The sequence below is a fragment of the Dermacentor silvarum genome, chromosome 8 (genome assembly GCF_013339745.2).
Source record: "Dermacentor silvarum isolate Dsil-2018 chromosome 8, BIME_Dsil_1.4, whole genome shotgun sequence".
Classification (NCBI taxonomy): Eukaryota; Metazoa; Arthropoda; class Arachnida; order Ixodida; family Ixodidae; genus Dermacentor; species Dermacentor silvarum.
The window spans coordinates 143,271,999-143,293,220 of NC_051161.1; the positions used below are offsets into that span (position 1 = coordinate 143,271,999).

At 48.0% G+C, this 21,222-nt stretch overlaps 2 non-coding genes across 2 annotated transcripts; one reads left to right on the forward strand and one right to left on the reverse strand.

Annotated features, from left to right (window-relative positions):
- The first annotated feature begins 8,727 nt into the window (after positions 1-8,727).
- Trnay-gua (transfer RNA tyrosine (anticodon GUA)) lies at positions 8,728-8,819 on the forward strand. The gene is given in 2 exon segments: positions 8,728-8,764; positions 8,784-8,819. It is a non-coding gene; the product is annotated as a tRNA-Tyr (tRNA).
- Positions 8,820-10,469: 1,650 nt separating this feature from the next.
- Trnaa-agc (transfer RNA alanine (anticodon AGC)) lies at positions 10,470-10,542 on the reverse strand. The gene has a single exon. It is a non-coding gene; the product is annotated as a tRNA-Ala (tRNA).
- Between the last annotated feature and the right edge of the window lie 10,680 nt (positions 10,543-21,222).

The following is a 21,222-nucleotide window of genomic DNA, read 5'->3' on the forward strand; positions in this document are numbered from 1 at the left end:
TGCACGCGTACGCTTGTCAAGTAATTAGTCATTTTCATACAAGGCATAATCGTATGTCCATCCCAAAATTGTGCTAGAACCTACTGGTATCATGCTTCGCGTTTTTTTATTTTGTATATTTCTAATAAAAGAAACTACACACGAACTTTCGAACTATGTATCTCTCAGTTTCGAAACCATTCAAGCGCAGTGCAGCAGCTGATATGAAAAACGTAAAAGCCATGAAAGGAATAAGTTGAGGACAAATATTTGATGCTCTTGTCATTCAAGAACCTTGTATGCATTTTTGCGCATATGCAACGGCCAGAACAAACCTCAATGACGCGTACCTCGTTGCAATAGATTGCGCAGGAGCAGCTGTACCGGTCGTGCATTGTAATTACACCAGCATATACTCGCAACAGTGAGTACAAATAAAAATAGGAGTTCTGAAAAATATACAATAGAAATGCGAAGATAGAATGTAATATACAAATGCGAAGATAAAACTCGCTAAAGAAAAAAAATTGTCGCTGGAACAAAGTTCACTGCTTGTATACACGAAACCTCGCAACAAGATATTTAAATATACGTCTAGGTGTCCAATAAATCTACGTATTTAAGCAATGTCACTGTATATAATGCGTCAAACAAGACAAATAAACATCTTGCGCAGTCACAGATAGTAAACTTTGCGCACAGAAAGACAAATGATCTAGGCAAGAACAAAACTATGATCGCCGAAATCGTGATATGTACTCGGCCATGCAGCGGTCGCGACAACACCATGTGGGTAGAATAATAGAGTAATAATACAGAAATCAGTACGAAAAGTTGTAATTTAACTGCCTGCACAGCGGCACAATTATCAATTATTCTGCACCTAAAATTAAAGGAGGGTATTGCTTCGTTTCAAAAAAAGAATAAGAGCAGGTTGCTAAAAAAGAAAGAAAGGGCAAACGAAAGCCACAGATGATGCGGCAAGTTGAACTACCCAATATCCGAGTGTGTTTTTGGCAAACGCCGCGTGGGCCCGGCTTTCAATGAGCAAGGTCGGCCAAATTGGTTATTGATGTCGTCGTAATTTTCGTATTCGCATGATAATTTTGATCAGATGCTAACTGCTAAAATAAACGGCTAAAATGTCTGCGATTTTAAAAGCTAACGAACAGTCATGCGTTTTCATAATTACGAGCTTAATAGGAACGTGAAGGAACATATATTTTACATGCATTTATTTTTGCTGCTTCGCTATCTAAACGATAAACTTCACTCGGCTGGGAAGTTTAGCGAAGCGGTCAATGACTTCGTACCGTTGATGCCGACGTCTCTGTAGTGTATAGAGCGCCAGCCTAACGATGCGTTCCACAGACATTGTAGAGCGCAAGTAGTTTTATTGCGATAGCAATTGAATGGACACTCCAAAGCATATTCTGCCGTCAGCGTCGCCGTCGTCGTCACCGTCGCCGTGAGGTTCTGTATGACGTCAATGGAGATGAATCGTCGCCGCGCGCCACGGAACGCTGTTTGTGCGAGTGAAAGCGCGCGAGGGACGCGCGCTTTTGCAAAATGGAAGGCCCACAAGACGGCGCTGGCCTCCTCGCCAGTACGAGCAACGATGCCCTGGCTCGACTAGGAGTCCATAATACCCTGGAGGAGGTGAGCGAGGCCCAGCGCACGACGCAGCTGACTCGCCTCGCAACAACCAAAGCCGGAAGAGCGATCCTACAGAGGGTCGGCCTGCGCCCGCCAAGGGCCGAATCCTATTGGGAGGAAGCCCAAGCGGGAGGAGTGAGCAGCAAGTAACAAGGCGCCTGGTGGTCCTGTCGCTCCCGCGCAACGTGCACCCGGACCGCAACAAGGAGCGAAGGGTGGCCAGGGCGAGAGCGCTGGCAGAAACATACGCCGACGACGCAAAGGCGGTGTACGTGGACGCAGCCAAACACCAACGCAAGCCGAAAACGTACGTGGCAGCGGTTGTCCGGGCCACGGACGGGAAAGTACTCAACGCCTGCAGCGTCCGAGAGACGTCTGCGGAGCAAGCGGAGAAGCCGCCATCGCCCTGGCGCTGAGCGGCATACCGGAGGCGACCACGATCCTGAGCGACTCCCGCACGGCCATCGCCAACTTTGGCCGCGGGAGCGTCGGGACGCCGGCGGCGAGCCTGTTGCCGAGGACCAAGTCAACCACAAACCCATCTACGATGGTTCCCGGCTCACGTCGGAGTCATCCCAGGAGGAGCGGCCAACCGCAACGAGGAGGCGGACGTCGTCGCGCGTGAGCTCGCGTACCGTGCGGCGCCCCCCCGCCCCTCGGAAGCGGACGAGCTGACTTCCTGGACCCGGACCCGCTACTGGACTACGGAGGAACCCTCGCTTGGTACCGAAGGGCCGCCGAGCGTTGCCTGGGCCTCACCCGAGACTAGGGCGACGTGAGGGGGTCCTCTTACGACAGCTACAGACTGGAACAGTACTCACGCCGGCCCTAGCCCGCACGTGTGTCCCGGACTGTTTGAAAGTGCTACTGCAGTGTGTGCGCGCGAGAACTGGCAACCTTAGCCCACGTGCTGTGGGGGTGTGACGCTGTGCGGGGGAACCGTGCGGGACTCTCTGCCACCGGACATGAACACTACATCATTTCGCCTGACCATCAGCGCAACTCCACCATCCAGCGGCTCGACGCGGCCCTGGCCCGGCAAAAGCGAACGGAGGCAACTCCTAGTAGCTAGCGCCGGACCGGTCCGCGCTGAGGTCTAGTGAGATAGGGGGTTGATGGAGCCCTACGTGGCCTGATCCACCCCTACACGCCGGATTAATGTCAATAAAGTCATTTTCTTCTCTCTCACGGGGAGTGAACGCACGGTGGAGAACAAACACGCGTTCTGTGCCGTGCTCCCGTAAGGGCTGCAGAAGTAGGCGTCTCTTTCCTCCTTTACAATCACCATATTGTAGAGCAAACGCGCTTTCTTCTGACGCACGAAAGGCCGTGGGAGGCAGGGAGAGGGAAGGGAGGCGACGTTTAGCTGCGGCACCAAGTGCCTATTTATATCAGAGGCTCCGGCAACAGTCACCAACGCCGCAAGCATTTTGTGCGAACGCGGGCAAAACGCCGACGGCGTCGACAACAGTTCTGCGTGTTGCCGTGCTGCTGCTGTCCAAGTTTTACAGCTGATAAAGCTAGTATCATTAGTCCGTATAGCTCTCTACAAATTTGCTATCGCACTGATGCTTCGCCTTTCAGTGAAACTGCGACAACTTTTTTCTAGCAAACTCTTGTTCAAAAATATTCTCTGTGCTGACAGTGGTCACTGGAAGGATGACTAGAATCTGCAGCAGTTTGTACACATTTACATATAACCTGCAGTCACAATGAGAGAGGGCGTCTATTCCGGTGCTGAAACCTAAAACCTCCCTCGATGTCGTTGGAATCCTTGTTTAGGTACCTTGCACAAACAGTAGACTGTTCGATTCCAGCGATGTCCATCGTTTCGTCAGGAAGTATGGAGAAGCAGCCTGCTTTTGCAACTAGGCTTTCTTTGATAATGTCACCACAAATTTCTATAGTTTGGTTTTGTGCATCTGGGCTTAAATACGAGGCATTACTGGGGCAACTTTCCAAAGGTTCTTCAGATATTTATCTCCACAATCAACTCACATGCGAAGAAGTGTGCTCTGAAATACTTGTATTTTCAATGGGGGCTATGCTTAAATCCATAGGGCCACTGTTCCTGTGGCCACGGAGAGTCAGACTTGTCGTCCGCAAAAAGAATTCCCTGAATAATAGGCCATTTACTTTCTTCTGTTTTCTCATATTTTACTTTGCCTGCACTGGTCCAGCTGATCGATCATATTGGGCACGCTTCTTGAAAATGTTTGGAGAAAATTATCAGCTGCTAGCTCACAGTCACGGTGATATTTAGTATTTTCGTGTGTGTGAAAGATTGTGAGCGCGTGCTGTCATTTCTGGAACGGCTTGGACACGAGGGCTCCAGTGCACGCATGTTGGCCGAAGTTTATAAGAGCCTCAAGGACATAAAGTTCCAGAATTGAAAACCTTGTTAAAGCACGCCTTTGGAAATGTCAGTGCACCTTTCGCGCCAAAAGTTTATGAGAACTTTATACCCATAAAGTTTCGTAATTGAAATCCACGCGCTCCGTAGATTCCGCGGCCGTGCGAGATGCCGCAACGCGCCCGCTCACTATCTGCAAAATCCTTGAAAGTTTGGGCTCGGATGGGGCTCTTTGCGTTACGTGGACTCCAGGTGCAAGGGTGTTGCCGCGAAATCCAGCCCGAGTTCGCAATGTTCGTGCAGAAATGTCTTTTTGAGCGTCAAAAAGACATGTAGACAGAATCCAGAATGATTCCGGCGTCGGTGATAGTTTTGGTCGGCGGTACATGCCGGCACGAAAAAATTCGGGGGGACGGGGGAGGGGGGGCTGAAGGCCCCATAAGCCCCCCCCTGGCCACGCCCCTGCAATGGCGGAATCCGCCACGCACAGGCAGCCAAAATGCTCATGACGATAGTTTTTTTCTTCAACACGCGGACACGATCCTTGTGGAACTAGGTACTAGCTCTTAACAGCTTCGCTGTAATAAAAGGAACCCTATATAGACATATACAGCTATCGCTGTAAAACACTTCGACGAAGAACGCGCTTCGCAACCCGGTTGCAACAGCACCTTTGTTGCCGCCGAAGAATGATACAGGCGGAAAATCTTAGTGGACATCCCGCATGTGAACTGAACCAGTTTCGCGCTGACACACAGCCAAACTTCATTGAGTTAACTGCGTAACACCGAATGCGGCCACTGGATGTTCTTCAAGAGCGGCACTATTCGTTCCGTCGATAGCTCAGTTGGTAGACAGGTGGCCTGTAGAGGTTCGCGCCGACCCGGACCACCCATAGGTCGCTGGTTCGAATCCGCGTCGACGGATTATTTCTATTTCACATACAGTTCTTTTTTTTTTGTTTTTAGTGCGTTCGCATTATTATGATACTTCACGCACATTCTGCAGGATATCCATATATCTAGGCATGTTTCTCGTCATCATCTTCAGCCTATTTTTATGTCCACTGCAGGACGAAGGCCTGTACCTGCGAATGTCCAATTACCCCTGTATTGCGCTAGCTGATTCCAACATGCACCTGCAAATTTCATAACTTATCACCCCACCTACTTTTCTGCCGTCTTAGACTGCGCTTCCCTTCTCTTGGCAACCATGCTCTAACTCCAATGGTCCACCCATTATCTACACCACGCATTACATGGCCTGCTCAGCTCCATTTCTTTCTCCTAATGTCAATTATGTTTGTATCTGGCATGTGTTTACTGCGTTTTTAAATGGCATGTTTGTATCTAACCGTTTCTTTAGCCTCCCGGGGTCACCGGGTAGTCAGTGGTTGAATGGGAAGCGTATCGGGCTGCTGTGCTGGGGGAAGAGACTTCGAAACCAACCATCGGACCAACGTGGGTCACTGTGATTGGGCCATTGCAGACATACGGGCCGCTTTTCAACGAACCTCTTTCACAATGCCATGGGTCGCTGTAGTTGCGCGACTGGGTGTAGGCACCGCTGTTCGAAATAACTTTGATGGCGACTTGCACCACGGGGAATGTGCTGCTCTACAATGACGAGAAATTGCCGCAGAACCCACCTCATGATGACTGTCGACGGAAATGCGTTAGCATTGAATCAATATATCGACACAACGTATTGCCAACGTCGAAACGAGTTAAGCGTGACGCGTGTACTGCAGTGGGACTCACCTTTCGCGCTTTCCAAAGAACACTCGGCGCCATCTAGTGCCGCCGCTGCGAAGCCTGAGCGTGGCCTCCGAGATGCTTGCTGCGCCGGTGTGTGTGAATTCTGAGAAAGCTGTATAAAGCTTCCGCCGCATCGGCTCACTCGCTATAGCATTCTGCTGCTGAGCCTAAAGACACGGCTCCAATTCCCACATGCGGCGATACCATTCAGGCGCATCAGGAACGCAGAGGTGCACCGAGCCTCCTCTTTACACAAAAATCTCCAGGTGGCAATATTAATCAGGTAATATCCCCGTACGCCCTCTGTATTGTTGAAATAGTAGGTTTAGGACATAAAACTACATAGTTCAGCATCGATTTTGCCTGAAAATATTTGCGGAAGTTGTGTACATAAAGGATTTAATTCCCAAAAATCTCTGCATTTGTGCTGGATATCTCAGTACCTGATTGCGAATCTGTCATCCCCTCCGCCCACCAATGCCCCAGCTTAAACCCGGCCACATTCCAAGCTTCCAAGTACAGTTTGCTGCTCTCTGGAATAACGTTGCAGATTCATAGTGGAAAGACGGTTGCCTACGGTATAATTTACCCCACCATATCAGTCTAAAACGCAGGCAATATAAAATGATTATAGAACTACACAGTCTCCAGAAATTTCAAAAAAGGTCCGCAGATTATTTGTCTGTTACCAATGCACCCCTTGTTAGGTGACACTATGGTCTCTAAATCACAGTGCGCATTGCGAAATGCGGAATCGTTTTGTAATAGCCGAAGCAATAAAATAAGTATTACTTTCTTGACCATCAAGATTCATGAACACGATCTTTATTAGGTTGCCGTTGACTCTGCATGCCGTACATGCGCTATCAGAAAGTCTACATTTGGCACATAGTAAATTTTATTCACCTTCCAATGTGGTGACAAGAAAGCGGCATTTATTTGTCTTTCAAACGCATTGAGACCGTGGCCGTTTTCTTTGGTGTTTCTACCAACATCCTTCTGCGCATTTCCTCCTGGGCGCGGTGCTTACTGTGGCACTTCGTTTGCGATGAGCTTGATCGAAGATTACTGCATACGATGATTCGATGAGTTCACAAATAAATTGCAAAGGTTACTGCATTTTCATTCAACAAGATTATCGTGACATATCTCTTCCCCCACTTTATTAGATTTAACTATAGTTACGGCCCCAATAACAACCTACAATCGGTATTTCTTAGCTCGTGCGTCGCGATTTCTTCATTTCAATAACTTGCTCAGAGCCAACATCACATTGTGTCCCGCACTCGCTTACGCTGTCTTCCGTCGTTTTTCTCAACTTTCACTTTCTTTTCTCATGTAACTACCTTTAAGCACGTCTTTCAACTTGCGTCCTCAAACGCTTTTTTCTCTGCTCGCTAGTGCGCCTGGCACTTACCTGTTAGCTGAGTCACCGCATAAGTGAGTGTGTGAGTGAGTGAAATAACTTTATTAAAGTCCAGAGAAGACGCAGGGGACACCCCGCGCCACACGGCTAGTCCCACGTAGGGACCGCCAAGCCGAGCTTGACGGCCCGATCGCGGGCACTCTGGACGGCCAGGGTTTGGTCGTTGAGTTCGGAGCTGCCCAAAAGCGCAGCCCACCTATCCTCGCTGAAGGCGGAGCCGATGGCTTCACACTCCCACAACACATGGTTAAATGTTGCCGTTATTCCACAGGCAGGGCAGTCCGCACTGGGATGCCTTTCAGGGTATATAGCGTGAAGAACCGCAAGGTTAGGATACGCCCGAGCTTGTAAAAGTCGAAGGGTCACCGCCCGCGCCCTGCATAAGGCAGGGTGCGGGAGGGGGAATACCCGTCTTGACAGATAGTAATGCTTGGTGATCTCATTATACGTGAGAAATGGTTCCCCGCGGGGTAGGGGGACTGCGGAGGCGGCGCGGTCAGTGAGTCCTCGCGCGGCCTCGTGCGCGCTCTCGTTAGGGTTAGAGGGAGAGCCCTCAGTCGACCCCAAGTGAGCAGGAAACCAAATGAGAGAATGCGGAGAGATACTTTTCAAGCTTTGGAGAATGCGAAGGGCGTGAGGGCATAAGTGCCCAAATGTTTACAGTCGGCAAGATTCGATAGTTACCCCGAAATGTCGCTGCGGAAAGATGCCAAAGGAGATCTATTGGTAACTTTACGCCGACCTCTGATTGCTGCAAAGCTGTCGCTGAAGTTTTGTAGGCTTCACGGCTTTGGATTCTTCACAACAAATTGGGGTAATGTTCAACGCGGTGGCAAATCCAAACGCTGCTGCAGGCTTCTCCGCATAAAATTTACAAGGTATTTAAACACAGCACCGGTACCATATGGCAGGCTGACCGTAGAATAATCTAACCACGCCACGCGTGTCGAAAAGAGCCAGAATATGGTACCGGGTGTCAGTGGTGTTATCACGCACCCTTGTTTTTTGTAGGTCTGTACATTCTTCGGGTTCGGTGAAAGGTGAACTGAACCGGCGAACCCAAATAGTGGAAAATCTGTCGAGAAAAATGGTTGAAGCCTCTTCCTACAGAGTATTCTATGAGGTCTTGCGAAAAAATAGTCGTATAGGCAGGTTCCACGATTTTAGAAACCCCCCGAGTGATTATCGAACGCGACGAATGAAAATAACGAATAGAGCTAGGCTACCGATGGACGGTAAAACCACTGCAACGTCGGCTGCAGTGCGTGTTTCTTGTTTAGAGAATCTCGGCTCTCCGCTAAAGTGGCTCTACGTATTTGGCTATAGTATGAATACAGCGTAACTAATGCGCTTTTTTTTTTCTCCTTAAAATCTGGTCGGAATTTCTTAGCGTCCCCTAAAGTGCCAGCCTACGTTCAAGCCAATCTGCGCAGGTAAAAGATTCGGTGACACCGGTGAGCCAATTTCGCACCGATCCTTAGTCACGTCTTCCTTCAGTTAACTGGGTCATATCACTGTCAGGAAGCGCTTGCTCTTTAAGGCACGCTGCTGCCGTTCCGTCGATAGCTCAGTTGGTAGAGCGGTGGACTGTAGAGGCACCTCCAAGACAGGCATCCATAGGTCGCTGGTTCAAATCCGGCTCGACGGATGGTTTTTTTTTTCTTTTCGATGCATATCAACTGAGTAGCAAGAAATGCTAACGTCGCCTGCCCTCCTGAGAAAGGGTGATCAATTTTTCGAGCCAAAACAGAAAAGGAATGATTCTCTTAGAGAACTGGTGCGGGGCAGCTTTCATTTTCACTCCATCAGGCGGGCTGCATTTGCGGATAACATTATTCTCTGTTCGACTCACTACAACTACGACCCCCCCCCCCCCCCCTACAGCCGCAGAGTAATCGCAGTCTGGTGGCTCTGTCCGCACACATGCAAAGCGTCACCACAAAGTCTATTTATTTATTTATTTATTTATTTATTTATTTATTTATTTATTTATTTATTTATTTACAACAGCAATTAGGGATCCCTCAGGCGAAACGCGGTTGCCAACAACTTGAAACTGGTTGAGGGCCCGGGTACATGACAGCGAATTTACAGACCGGATGTGAATAAATGTATACTAGCACAATACAATAATAAAGAGAATAAAAATAATTATGTAATAAAAATGGACACTCATTACAAGCACAGCATAATATTATTCAGTGAATACACACATTCAGGAAAATATTAGTACAAGCGAACGTAAAATGTTTAACGCGAACACAAATCCGAGCGTTACGCAAATAACAATAAACACAATGCATAAAGCTCACAAAAATCATTTAATGGTAATAGGACAACATAAAATCCTAACAATAGAGAACAGTTTCAAAATATTCCCACATTTGTCTGCTGCTTTGTGTAGGGAGGCCAACGTCTCTCTGTTTACATCTGTCAAGCAAGGATGGCAATGTAAATTTTTAAAATTGCAGTAAATAGCACGTGCAAGACCACACCCATCCACCCACCGATTTCATATCGCTTGAGCACTGGCTCACTGTACCACACTCGGCAACAAAACAGCTCCTATGGGCTGCGTCGTGTGGCACGTGGAATAAGTGTTTGGAAGTCCTAGCTGCCATCGTACAACCTTTTCTTAAAGAATGTGCCAAAATAGGTGTTTCTTCTCCTTCTAAAGAGCCAGTGATGCTGCGTCGGCATGTCGCACTTGTACTTTCATCCTCATCTTAAAGTCCTTGTGGTTGTCGTCGTTGTTGCGTAGAATTAGACAAAACTAGCTGCACTAAGTAGCGGGTGGGGGGTGGGGGGCAGGGTATGGTCGAGAATTTGGGCAATTTGGGCATGATAAAACCGGTCATCTTTAAAAGGGAGGTCCCTTCTAAAGATATTATATTGGAAGCGTATAACGAAGTCGCCGAACTAAATACTCTGGCAGAGAATGCGTCCGGGACGGTGGATTCGTTGAACACTGTGATGTGTTTTTAGAATATCTGACCGAATTCCTGAAAAAAATTGTCCGGGTAAATTTTCATAATGCATAAAGCACCCTAAACACAGCGAACTATTCACAAAATGCGCGCTTATGTGAACGTTACTTTAACCCAAGGGTACCTTTTCTTGTGAAATGCATACAAAAGCGCCATATTGCAGTTTACCCTAGCTGCGCAAAACTGATTTGCTACATCGACTTTCTCACAAATTAGTATTGCGGCATTGTCAAGGAAAAAAAAACAGGAATGCAGAAAGACTCACAACGGCTTGGAGCGCTATTATTACTGCCGAAAAAAAAAGAAAGTCGTGGAGGTGCTGGGTATCGATCTCAGTACCTCTCGCATGCTAAGCGAGCGCTCTACCATCTGAGCTACACCCCCTACAAGGATTCTCGGTATCCGAGTCGCTACCGTATTGTGATGTTCGCGTGCAACTGGGTCGATGGAAAGCGAACGAGAGAGGTGAGGGCGTGGCGACGACCGGTTGCCGAAAGAATCTTGCTTCGCATATTAAAGGGACTGTCTACCGCTCCGAGCACGTCTTTGGATTGCGGTGGGAATGAGAACATCGTCTGTCACACTATTGTAAAAGGCATGCTTGTATTCGATAAACAAGGACATATGTTTAACTCAATTCGCTCTGAAATTACTGCAAGAATCACACGTGGCGTTCATTGACAGTGAACAGTGTCAACGAACCGGGGTACCGTCACATAACCAAACACAAGCGCAGGGAGAGTTCTTTTCCTTGGTTATAGTAACTTATTGCCTGAAATTGTATTTTAAGTGCTTCTGCTAAGTTTTATTTGCATCAGATACTAATTTCTTTCGTATATCTTGCAGAAATGATTTCGTCTTGATAAACAGGCGATAGTGATGATGACACAGATGACTGGTCAAGATATGATTAGTGAAGCACACCATTTTTCTTTGCACGTATGTGTCAAGTGACCAAATATTTATAGTCAAAAGTAAAAGTGAAGTGTAACGCCACTAACTAATATAGCCTGAACTTGAGCTCACTGGTAATTGAATGATAGCAACGAAACATTTCTATTTTCAACCTAAATACAACTCGAATGACACTTTATCCTAAAAAAAGAAAAAAAGGAAAGAAATAAAAAAAAACCTTGCAAGTTGTAAGCAGCAGCGCACTTTCGTCTTAGTCAAATTTCATCACCGTAGTGCAGGGTCCGAAAAGCTCTGTACTAAAAAAGCCTCATCTAAGACATTTTTTACGCTTGGAGGGTTGACCAACATTACAGAGATTAGAAATCCAAGTACGTGCTACAGCAGCTGTAATATTTATTTTGATTTTTTATTTATTATACCTCAAGGGTCCCGTGAGGGACATTACATGAGGGGTGGGTACAGGGGATAGAACATAATTACAGTAAAAATTAGTGAATACAGGTAAAATGAATACAAGTCAGTTAGCGAATACAAGGCAGGAACAAATAATATAATAATGATGCGCAGCAGTGTACACGATAATCCTATGGGTTTCCTTTTTTCTAATAATCCTATTTCACGCTGGCCCACATAATCCTATGTGGGCCAGCGTGACCACAGTAAAGGCCAGCGTGACCACAGTTTAGAAAGCACTAACGCTTATCCCCTTGACAACAGACAACAGGTTGGCCTTCGCCGATGGCGCCAATAACTTCGCCGTATCCACCTGCAGCAAAATACTGTGTCATTCAGGAAACGAGTGCGCCATCCAAAAGAGCCGCCATTTTTCTCCGAGTAACGGCGGCACTTCACCGAACCGACACTCCCATGTTAAAATGTTGACAGATCGTAGCATTGATGGGCAAAAGTGTTTTCGTCCAGAAGATATCCGCTGCGTGGGATACGGTTTCGCTGTCTTGGTCACGCTCATACAGGTGTATACGTATCTTGTCATGCTGGTGCGTTTGTGTCGATTCTCCACTGGAGCATTATTGCAGGCGAATTAAAGGTCTATGGAAATAATTAACGATACTTGGAGTGCAGGTGCCAGATGTAAAAAAGCCTGACGTACTTGAACGGCGGATTTTACTAGAACAACTAGGAAGTAAAGCAGAAAAATATGTTACATTTGCAAAAGGGTTTATTAGAACTCGGAGCAGTGCAGCAGCGACAGTCAACGAGGACATAGCTTCCAAGCACGAGCGCCGTTGCCGGGCAAGAGCATCTGGCCGCATTGGAGCCGGACCCCACCAGCGCCTATCTTCGCTACAATTACCCCGGGAGTGATAAATGAGCCGCCCAGCGACCCAACAGGTCGTCATGATGACCGGATCCTAGTAAGTGTTGAGGCGGTCGACATGGAGAATGTCTCGTCCACGACAGCGCAGGTCCGAAGATTGTTCAACTGCGTCGATTACATAGTTCATGGGAGATGCGCGTTCGTCTAAGCGGTAAGGGCCTTCAAAATTCGAAAGTATTTTGAATGAGAGGCCAGGGGCTGTGAACGGGACACAGAGCCACACAAGCGCGCCACGAAGCAAGGTGATCACGGAAGTGGAGTCGTCTTAAGAGCTCTTCTGGCGCTCTTGGTCGTTGGAAGTAAAGGCACGTGCGAGATCGCGGCATTCTTCAGCATGCCTTGCCATGGCAGAAGCATGCGAACCTTCGGATGCATTCGGCTGGTATGTTAAAAATTGTGTCGATGGCGTGCGACCGCTGCCGCCGTGCGGTAACAAAATGGGCGAAAAAACAGTGCTGCTCCGTGTAGCGGTATTGTATACGCATGTTACGATGGGCAGAATGTCGTGCCAGTTCGTGTGGTTGGAGGCGACTTACATTGAAAGCATGTCACCGAGCGTATGATTGAAGCGTTCTGTAAGGCCATTGGTTTGAGGTTGGTACGCTGTAGTAGCACGATGAACCACGTGGAAATCTTTGAGAATGGCTTCAACTACTTCAGACCGGAACACACGTCCGCGATTAATGAGCAATTCCTGGACTGGACCATGCCACAGGATTATTAGGTGAAACAGGAGTGAGACAACATCGTGCGCTGTAGCTGCTTGGAAGGCGGCAGTTTCGGCATATCGCGTGAGGTGAACTACTGCCGTAATGGCCGAAGGGTTACGAGCCGACGTCAAGGGAAGTGGCCCATACAAATCGATTCCAACGCACCCGAACTGCCGTGCAGGCCAGGGTAGAGGCTGCAAACCAGCTAGCGAAAGCTGGGGTGATGATTTCTGGCGCTGACAATCGAGGCGGGCGCGAACGAAGTTTTGAACGTAGTTGTACATCCCTTGCCAGTAGTAGCGTTGTCGAAGGCGCTAGTACGTTTTCAAAACTCCAGATTGTGCACACTGTGGATCAGCGTGACAAGATGCGCATATTTCGGTGCGCAGACCGCGAGGAACTACTAACTACTGGCAGCCGTCTGCGATACAACTACGCCGGTGAAGCAGGTTGTCGCGAACCGAGAAATGGCGAGTCTGACGAGGCAACGTTCGAGTGCTTGACTGTGATGGCGGGTCATGAAGCAAGTCTATAATCGAGGCAATCCACGGGTCCTTGTGTTACTCGGAAGCGATAGTCCCAAGGTCGATGGAAGAAAACAGCGAGCTGGGATATTGAGCAGCAGGCACTGTCGTCCGGCAAGGAGGAGTGTGACAGGGCGTCGGCGTGAGAATGTTGGCGTCCATTACGGTACAGCACGTGGATATCGCAGTCCTGCAGGCGATGTGTCCAGCGGGCCAGACGACCTGAAGGATCCTTCAATGACGACCGCCAACATAGTGCATGGTGGTCCGTGATGACATCAAATGGGCGGCCATAAAATTAAGTCCAGTACTTAGTAAGAGCCTAGATGATCGCCAGATGTTCTTTTTCCACGATAGTGTAATGGTCTCGGCTTTCGAATGGGTACGACTTGCATCGGCCACGACATATTCAGAAAAGCCAGGTTTGCGCTGCGCGAGGACAGCGCCGAAGCCAAAACCGCTGGCGTCTGTGTGCACCTTTGCATGGGTCGACGGGTAGTAGTAGCGCAAAATTGGGGGAGACGTCAAGAAACGATGGAGATTTGCGAACGTCTCCTCGTACTCTGACGACCACGAACGAAGGGGTCCGTTGCTTCCAAGGAGCTTCGTCGGGGGCGATATGATGGCGTCAAAATTTCGAATGAAGTGTCGGAAGTAGGAACACAAACCTAGGCAACTTCGCTGTTCTTTGAAGGACGTAAGTTTAGGCAATTCGGCGAGTTTGGCTGGATTGGGGATATCCTCGGAGACGACGTAATCCAGTATCGTCAGCGGCCGCGCTGCAAAACGGCACTTCTTTAAATTATGTTGTAGGCCTTCGTTTCTCAAACACGTCAAAACACGCCAGAGGCGTTGAAGGTGCGTGCGAAAGTGCGGAGCTAAAAGAACCATATCGTCTATGTAGCACAAGCACGTGTGCCATATGAAGCCGCGCAGAACGGTTCCATCATGCACTGAAAAGTTGCTGGCGCATTACAAAGTCGAAACGGTAAGACGTTAAATTCCTATATGCCATCGGGCGTGACAAAGGCTGCCTTCGGTCGAACGTCATCTGCCATAGGTACTTGCCAATATCCTGAGCGCAGATCGAGAGATGAACAAAAAATAATGCTTCTTGTAGGCTGTCAACAGCGTCGTCGATTCGCGGAAGCGGGTATACGTCCTTGCGAGTGATCTTGTTGAGGCGCCGATAGTCCACACAGAACCGTACAGAACCGTTTTTCTTTGTAACAAGCACAACGGAAGATGCCCATGGACTGTGGGAAGGTCGGGTCACTTCGCGGTGGAGCATATCGGCCACTTGTTCAGTAATCACGCGACGTTCTGTAGCAGATACATGATATGGGCGCTGCCGCAATGACGATTGGAGTACAGTGTCGATGTGGTGGGTAACAGCTGACGTCCGGCCCAACGAAGGTTGCCCTACATCGAAAGAAGAACGAAATTCTTGTAAGATGCACAGAAGCTGACATCGCTGGCCCGGTGCTTCATCGGCAATAGAAGAATCGAACACATCTGTGGGCAATGGGCCAGACGTAGAAATAGAACCCAGCATACTGTAAGGTGCACAGTATGTGTCTTCGGGAACGGCCGTAATTTGCACGTCTTCGATAGCTTCGATATTGCCAAGATATTCGCCTTGGAGCAGCATCACAGGGCAAGGCAACGGGTTACAAACAAGTATAACCCTGGGATCCTGTGTATCGTTCACCGTCGCAAAAGGTAGCCGTAGACATTTTCGATGTGAAGAAGTGTCCAGACCGAGAAAGTAGTGCGACGGCGTCGGAGAGGAAGCTGCAGTACATAAAGACAACCATTGACGAGTTGAGAGGAGCGTTGGTGTCACGTCTGACGAGTAATTTGTTCGGAAGAGAAGAATTGCCGGCGAGCATCAAATTTAAGAGCGGCGACAGTTCTAGATCCCCCCGTGCGCAATGAATGCCGGAATTGTGACGGGTGAGAAAATCGCAGCCGAGGATAATGGCATGGGAGCACGCCGAAATTACGATAATTTCGATGGAGTGTACAACGTCCTCAATGACAACACGAGCGGTGCATGCCGCCATTGGGTAAATACGCTATGCGCCGGCTTTGCCGAGGGATAATCCATTAAGGGGCGTCGTGACTTTTCGAATCAAGCGCAAAAGTTTTACGTCCTTAACTGATACGGCGGCTCTGCATGGTGTCCACAAGTGCAGATATGTGATCACCGTTCACAAACACGTCTCCCACATTCGTCGGGCTACGTTGAGAACTGTCGCGTTTCGACGGCGTCGCAGCCCTTTCCTCGTGGACTGCGACAATTAGTTTTCCTCTTCCCTAGCTACGGGACGAGGCGGCATCCGTGATATCGAGCGTCGGCGTGGAGAAGGTGAGCGGCGGGTATGGGGCGTGGGGCGGAGTGTTGGTGACGATGCCGAAGCTTCGTCGTATATGGGCGCGGAGAACCCACCATTACGAATTGGCCTATATGGTGTAGCGCTGGACAACTTATTTCCTCCTTCAATAAAATCACTAGTACTCGCGCTAGACGACTGCACGCGATTACAGTAGCCTGCAACGAGACCTGCGTAGCCGCACGCAAAACAGATTGGCCGATTGTCAGATGTACGCCACTGATTCGCTGTGGTAGGTCCCAACCATGTCGGAGGACGCGTTGTGCATGGCGGCTGGTGAAATGTATCCCAATCCTGACTTCAGCGTAGATGAGAGGTGCAGCCGCAGGAATATGTTGGCGGCGCTCAGGCAAAACCTCGTTGAGTTCTTGCACTATGGCGTGGCGGAGGGGAGGCAAAAACTTGATGTTGGCTCTTTTACCGGTTGCGGTTGTGCAAAAGCCATCAAGGAGAGCTGGTGTGCAATTTTCTCTCGCATGAACGCTTTCATTTCTGTCAGCAATGCTGACTGGTCAGAAATGGCCGTCAAGCCAGGGAAGTGCTCGTCGCGCGATGTAGGGCGACGGGTCAACAACCGCTGTCTGCGTAGCTCCTCTTAACTTTGGTAGTGTGTTATTATCTCTGCCACAGTGCGAGGATTTTTGGCAAGCAGCATGTCGAAGACATAGTCTTCTATGCCTTTCATAACATTCCTGATCTTATCAGAATCCGACGTGGTCGCGTTGTCTTTCTTGCACAAGTCCAGGATGTCTTCGATTAACTGATGAATGATTCACCTACTTGCTGAACGCGTTCATGCAAACGCTGTTCTTCTGCGCACAGCTTACGAACAACAGGGCGACAAGAACATCCACAAAAGATGTCTTGAAGTCTATCCACGTCGGAAAATGAGTTTCATAGTTCTTGTGCCATAAGCTGGCCAAACCCGCGAGGTGGAATACCACGGTGCTCAACTTTGCTGCTTCTTCAGGACGACGGGCTTGTGCCAACGTCTGTGACTATTAGTGCAATAACACGCGCGTCAGCGAACTAACCGCTAATTCCCCTTCTTTCCTTCCCTCCTTTCTCTCTCCCTGTCATCTTTGTTCTCCCCTTTCCCATTCCCCCGGTGTAGGGTAGCCAACCAGACGTTATTCTGGTTAACCTCGCTGCCTTCTGCCTCTCTCTTTCCTCCTTGCTGCTTCGTCTCACTTATAGTGTGTGCTTACCCGCTCGTAGGTGGTTAGCCAATCCTGAACATCGGTGTCATCCGTGCCTGTGAAGATAGCGGGGTCCCGGTAGCGAGGCACACCGGAGGACGGTGCCGGTGCAGGGGGATGCACTTGCTAGGATGCGTCTTCGGGCACGTTTGACGGTACGGATCGGGATCGAAATACGAGGTTGAAGGTTTTCAGAGGGCAGCACGCTCCGCCAATTGTAAAAGCGTTTATTCGAACTCGGAGCAGTGCAGCGGCGACAGTCAAACGAGGACACAGCTTCCAAACACGAGTGCCGTTGCCGAGCAAGAGTGTCTGTTCCCACTAGAGCCGGACCCACTAGCGTCTCCCTTTGCTACAGATGGAACTAAGCGCGTGCTGTGCCTAATTCTTCGTCTGGCGCCGTCTCCAGACCCATTCGTTTCCTTGCCCGCAAATATACAGTCACATATACCATGACCTCTTTAGCCCACACTGTTTGTAGTGCGGCACGACCACCATCTTTGCCCACATACTCTGGGACTGTAGTGAGGACCCGCCCCGCCTGATCTCCTAACCACTCCCTCGCCCAAAGCGTGGGATGACGTGCTCCGGAACTCTAGCCTCGACGTGCAACTCCGGGCCATTCAACGAAACAAGGAGGTGGCGGCCAGGCACCGCCTGACCACCATCCCCCCGTGACATTTATTTGCACAGGTATGTCACCACGTTTTTAAATTTTTTAAAAATTTTGGTCATAAAATTTTTTTTCAGATTGACCTTATGAAGGACCGTTTTAATGATATTCAAAACCAAGAAAGAGTGAAAAAATCACTGACATTTGTTATTGACAAAACATTGCCCAAACTTGGCTTTTACGCGAACATTCATAAGTAGTGAATGGAGTGCAGGAATTGTTAACTTTTTGGCACAGAGGTAGCCAACTAACCAGACTGTGCAACTGAATAGAATCTTTGCCATCCGATGATTGGGAATCAAGTTATAGTACAAATACCAAAGAAAACAAAAAATGTGTCATTTTTGCCTGCATTGCTTGCAATAAAACGATTACATCCAAACTTATCATTCGTTTCATTCATCCTAGTTCATTGCACAGGCTAGTATAAAGGAACAAGCGTGCAAATTTTCGTTAAAAACTGTTAAAAAACTTTTGTTAAAAACGGGCTTTTGTGTTCCCAAGTGCACCGGATCGACCCGTAAATGGCTTCGTTGTTTACGCTTCCCCCGGGACCCAGAGCGAAGGAAGAGATGGGAAGCCCAAGTAAAGCGGTATCACTGGAAGGCAACGGATAGCTCCTACATTTGCGAGGTAAGTGTCAAGAAAGTTTAGACTATCGCATCGTGTTTTTCATAAATAAGAAAGTATTCTCTGATCCTCGCTCACGTACCTACGTTCGCTCACGAACTAAGAACTGCACCGATGCTGAGTAGCCTATGGTTTGCGAGCGCGCGTCGCATAGGCTTTTGCCGTTTGGATCAGCGCAGTCTATGCGAGTAGTACCCTTAATTTAAGGACTGAGGAAAATGCTTCGCCGCGAAATAGCCTTACATTAGCTACAAGTCGTCATGTAAACCACCTATTTTACTTTTTCACGAGAAGCACACATCGCTTGTCACTTGTTTCTTTTTTTTCCCTCAGTTTCTTCTTTCGCTATTGGTTATTTGGGACTAAAGAACGCAGTGCTTCTTCTGGGGAGAGCGGCTGTTGTGTACGTGGCAAGCGAAGCATTGTGATTTTCTCTATTCTCAGCAGATATCTTGCGGATCTCAAGTTGTTACGTTATATAGCTGATTTTTTAGACGAATATATTTGTAGCGTGGTACTCATAAGCCGATGGTCATTCGTGCTCATTCCCGATCGTAGTGGGTACTCTGACGGTCTTTAAATGCCTGTGCACTGTATGCCCAGGTGTAGTAGAGTCAAGGCGCATCATGGGACCAAAATGTTTCGGCGCTTTCTGGCATGGTGTCTGTTGTAGCCTGTGCATTTCTTCGAAACGTGTGAAGCGATGTAATACAGCATTACTTCTGCGAAAATTTATTTTTAAGCACCGTAATGGGTTCTCTGTATTTACAAGGCAACTTTTCATATCAATAATCACTTTTGTTGTTTTACTTGTACTTAGAAACACTTTTGAAGAGGACCAGTACGAGGGAAATCGACAGGATGGGCGCCGTCTGTTAAAGTCAACAGCCCTACATCATCATGGACTATATTTTTGAAGTGAAAAACATTGCTAATCTGTTTTTGACTGTCTTAGGTTCATTTACGGTTTTTGCACGTGATATGTATGCAGTGTTGTTTATTTTTTCAATGTAGTTATCAGTGTTTTAATGGTTATTTATAAAATGTTCTGTACTCGCCATCGATGTGTTTGGCTGATGCGACGTATTCGATGGTAGCTGATGTATTCTGGCTGGATATCTTGATTAATATTACCCGCGGTTGCGTTTTCTTGTTTGCATTCTTGTTTTCGATTTATATTGTGTGTAATAAGGTTGATGTACTCACTTGGACCCCCCCCCCCCCATGTAATGAATAAATAAAAAAAAACTCTCACTATACCGAATTGTGTGTCGAGCCTACCTTGCGACTTTTTTTTTATCTCGTCTTTCAACATAATCTTCAGGCGCCGTACATATACTACAGTACACACACAGTGCATATAATTTTTCATGTACATATCTCTTTCATGATTGATTGCACTAGACATTATAAGTAAATGTATTTTGTGCATCGTTTGGTTTCTTGTGTGTACTACGCAAGATTGACAAAGACAAGTTACGTTACATGTTTCTCTACAGCACTAACTAAACCTTATTTTCACATCGCAGTTATTTTTACACCAGCTTAATCCTGTCAGCACACAGTTTTGTGGGGAAAAAAAGCAAAATTGCGCGTAGATATCGTCAAATAATTGCAACGAACGCGAAGAGCACGCGCAACGCAAGGGAAACTAACCGCCGTGCGTGAGTGGCTGGCTACGGTAAAGGAGGCGTGACGTGTAAACCAAAATACAACAGCGAAAAAGAAAAACTTCCACACACAGGGGGTCGCAAGCCTTATATACCAAGAATCGAAGCGCAAAAAAAAAAAATAATGCGTATTTCAAACATACACACGGCATATTAAATGTAAATTGAATTAGGCAACTTGGGGCATGTTCCCGGCGCTACACATTTACGTCTTGGACCTTCGACGAGTTAACGGCTATTGGTTATAAAGATGTGCAGATGCGATACCGATAAAAAAAAATCCTCATCAAGGCAAAGCACTTGGAAGTGCGCCGCGAGTAACACTATTTATGAACGCAAGCGTAGCTGAGTCTCAGCTCGTGTGACTCAATATGCCGGCGCCAGCGGGGTTGTCTCCACCCTGGACGGCGGCGCTGGGCATCGAGGCACCCTTGGCCTCCTGAACACGTGCTGCCCGTAGCGGCGGCGCTCGCTTCCGGTCACACGAAGTGGCCGCTCTCTCGCCCCAGCGCGGGCGCGCCGTCGGAACACCTATCTTCTTACACCGTGGTTCAAACATTTGACAAGTACCACCACTCAACCTGACGTTAGACGAGGTTACACAAGCACCACCACCACGAGCGACGTACGTCATGCGCAGACGCGCGTGTGCGGAACTGCAGCGCACAGCCTCATTCTTCTACGCCGTCTGCCAATGGCAAGTCACTTATAATTGAACTCAAACAATGTTGAAAAGTAAATTGAGTCAGAACATGCGTAGAGTACGACATACACACAAGCTATACGCATGACAGCTTCGGATTGTTATTCGAATATACGCGAAAACATCATTCTGTTAACCGGAAACTCGAACACAAAGCCTGCAAGCTGCGGTTCATTTTTGTGCCTTCCGCCTGGCGCAACTGCGTTATTGAACAAATTGAATTTCTCAAACAAGATGTGTTCGAAAATTCGTAGAGTACGACTTACGCACAACCTATAGGCATGATAGCATCGGAATCGGATTGT